Source organism: Pieris rapae, unplaced genomic scaffold (genome assembly GCF_905147795.1).
Source record: "Pieris rapae unplaced genomic scaffold, ilPieRapa1.1, whole genome shotgun sequence".
Taxonomy (NCBI): domain Eukaryota; kingdom Metazoa; phylum Arthropoda; class Insecta; order Lepidoptera; family Pieridae; genus Pieris; species Pieris rapae.
This window is the reverse complement of record NW_025551557.1, coordinates 12,501-16,207: the sequence shown is the minus strand read 5'-3', so window position 1 is coordinate 16,207 and position 3,707 is coordinate 12,501. Positions and strand designations below refer to the sequence as shown.

Sequence of the window (3,707 nt, the reverse complement as noted above, 5' to 3'; positions counted from 1 at the left end):
TGTATCCTTCCGCAGGTTCCCCTACGGAAACCTTGTTACGACTTTTACTTCCTCTAAATGATCAAGTTTGGTCAACTTCCCAGCAACGCCGACGGCCGTGAGGCCACCGCGTGTCGGTCCGAAGACCTCACTAAATCATTCAATCGGTAGTAGCGACGGGCGGTGTGTACAAAGGGCAGGGACGTAATCAACGCGAGCTTATGACTCGCGCTTACTAGGAATTCCTCGTTTATGGGGGATAATTGCAAACCCCAATCCCCAGCACGAAGGAGTTTCAACGGGTTGCCCGGGCCTCTAGGCCAGGGAGAACATGTTGATTCCTTCAGTGTAGCGCGCGTGCGGCCCAGGACATCTAAGGGCATCACAGACCTGTTATTGCTCAATCTCGTGCGGCTCGAAGCCGCCGGTCCCTCTAAGAAGAATTTTAATACGTCGCCAGTGAGTTGCGCTCCCCGAGAGTCGCGCACACCTTGAATGACGACGCCTATTTAGCAGGCTAGAGTCTCGTTCGTTACCGGAATTAACCAGACAAATCGCTCCACCAACTAAGAACGGCCATGCACCACCACCCACCGAATCAAGAAAGAGCTGTTAATCTGTCAATCCTTCCGGTGTCCGGGCCTGGTGAGATTTCCCGTGTTGAGTCAAATTAAGCCGCAGGCTCCACTCCTGGTGGTGCCCTTCCGTCAATTCCTTTAAGTTTCAGCTTTGCAACCATACTCCCCCCGGAGTCCAAAATCTTTGGTTTCCCGGAAGCTGCCCGCCGAGCCATTGTAGTAACGTCGGCGGATCGCTAGATGACATATTTACGGTTAGAACTAGGGCGGTATCTAATCGCCTTCGAACCTCTAACTTTCGTTCTTGATTGATGAAAACACCTTTGGCAAATGCTTTCGCTGATGTTCGTCTTGCGACGATCCAAGAATTTCACCTCTAACGTCGCAATACGAATGCCCCCAGTTATCCCTATTAATCATTACCTCGGAGTTCTGAAAACCAACAAAATAGAACCGAGATCATATTCTATTATTCCATGCACGAAATATTCAAGCGGCATTTTGAGCCCGCTTTGAGCACTCTAATTTGTTCAAAGTAAAATTGTCGGCCCACCTCGACACTCACCGAAGAGCACCGCGATAGGATTTTGATATTGAACCGGCGTTTTACCGCCGGCTCACCGACGATATGCTCCGCAGACGTGTCAGTATCACCGCGGATGCGGTGCACCGACAGCGCGGCGCACAAATGCAACTACGAGCTTTTTAACCGCAACAATTTTAGTATACGCTATTGGAGCTGGAATTACCGCGGCTGCTGGCACCAGACTTGCCCTCCAATTGTTCCTCGTTAAAATATTTAAAGTGTACTCATTCCGATTACGAGGCCTCGTAAGAGTCCCGTATCGTTATTTTTCGTCACTACCTCCCCGTGCCGGGAGTGGGTAATTTGCGCGCCTGCTGCCTTCCTTGGATGTGGTAGCCGTTTCTCAGGCTCCCTCTCCGGAATCGAACCCTGATTCCCCGTTACCCGTGACAACCATGGTAGTCGCAGAAACTACCATCGAAAGTTGATAAGGCAGACATTTGAAAGATGCGTCGCCGGTACTGGACCATGCGATCGGCAAAAGTTATCCAGATTCATCAAAATTAACGACTTCGGACGCTAGGCCCTCCGCCGATTGGTTTTGATCTAATAAAAGCACTCATCCCATCACTGGTCAGAGTTCTGATTGCATGTATTAGCTCTAGAATTACCACAGTTATCCAAGTAACTGAGTAAGATCTAAGGAACCAAAACTGATATATTGAGCCATTCGCGGTATCGCCTTAATACGGCTTGCACTGAGACATGCATGGCTTAATCTTTGAGACAAGCATATAACTACTGGCAGGATCAACCAGGGAGCTGCTTACGCAAACGACTCGCCTAACGCCGCGCGCGAGACGCGGCTTCGGCGAGCCGTAGCTTCGGCGGCGTCGAGACGCGCTTGCGCGCGTTACTCGACACGCGTGAACGTAACGCGTCGAATTTACAAACGACGCGACGTTCGCGCTTCAATTCGATAGACATACTTTGACCGGTCTACGAGCGGCCGTCCCGTCACGGTCTCGCAACGAGGTGATGTACAACGCTGCTCGACCACTGTGAGGGACATAAAACTGCGTCAAACACGACGACGACGACGACGTCGACGACGATGTGTTTTGGCAGTTTGAAAATTGAACATTCATCTAAACGCAACTTCTCAATTTTTATTCAATACGTTATTGTAAACATATTAAAAACTCTGCTGGCATTATACATATGTTGTATTCGCACTAGATACGATCAACGCCCGGAGCTTGAGGGACAAATTCCAACACGACGCTGCGCACACCGTTTCGACGATGGGCGCGTATGCGTCCTCTTTCAAACATTATTTCCAATTGCGGCCGCCGCAGCGACCGCGCACGTGTCGAACACGCTCGGCGACCCGAGTTTGGGTGGCGCCTGAAAGCGTAATTCTTTTATAATCACAGATAACACCGGCGAGACAGTCTCACAAAGATCACACTTTGAGCGGATTTTGCTGAATGTCACCGTCCGGTCTGCGAACGCGGTGATAAATAATATATAGGTAACACACCGTGTGCAACAAAGCGCACGTAAGTATGTATATGTATATATATATATATATTAAAAAGAAAAATAAAAATAATCAAACACGCACACACATTCGTGCGTTTGTGTTCTTCCACAGAAACATCGCGAGTAATACACGATGATGCGCGGCAGCGAGAACCTCCGTCCGACTCGGTGCGCACGGCTGTTTCGCTCCACATCTATACCGAGAGCAATAGTCCGCGTCGGCATTGGAGTAGTATGTCGTATGTTTCTAGTAGAGCGTCGAGAGTTAGTTTTCATTTTAGGACGTGTACGTAACGTGTGCGTGTGTACATTAAATGAATGAATGTGCATTGACTGTTTATATTATTATTATTATTTTACTATTATACATACATATATGTATATAAATAAAATTAAAAAAAATATTACTTAATAAATTTATCATAACGAAATACATTCATTCATTCGATCTATATTAGCCATATAAAATAAATGATAATACATTATTTATATTACAAATAATAATAAGAAAATATTTTTACGCGCGCGCGACCACCGACGACCGTCGCCGGCCTTGTGTAGTTACTGCTGAGCGGTGGTAAATGTTTCTCGGACAAGCTCGCCGGGCGCACTATCCGCGCCGCGCACCGGTGACGCTCGTATGTTTCTCGTAGAGTAGAGCGTGGAGTGTTGGCTATTTTCCATTTTTTTATTTTGATATTTTATATACATATTAGGTATATCGTATGTATTTAAGAATGGGTTTTTTTTTTTTTTTTATTAGATTACCTCCGTTCTGTGCAACGCGTGTCTGTCTTCAACATAATTGTCATAATAATAATATTATGTCTTGTGCGCTTGTTTAGTATATTTAGAACACGTGTTTATGTTAACAGTACAATTGAACAGTGTGAATAGATAAATATTATTTTTGTGTTTTGTGTGATGATAGTGTTTACTAATAATTTTTATTTATTACAATAGAATATTAATAGTGATGAAACTGATTTGAATAGGTAAAATGTTTTGAGTGCATTCATAGATTTGAGGTCAATCGTCGGTAGGTATGTATAATTTATCTATTTATATATTATGTCTAC

The 3,707-nt window shown here is 45.4% G+C and overlaps 1 non-coding gene across 1 annotated transcript; it reads right to left on the bottom strand.

Moving 5' to 3' along the window:
- On the bottom strand, positions 1-1,904 carry LOC123690649. Its single transcript, XR_006751249.1, has one exon. It is a non-coding gene; the product is annotated as a small subunit ribosomal RNA (ribosomal RNA).
- Positions 1,905-3,707: the final 1,803 nt, after the last annotated feature.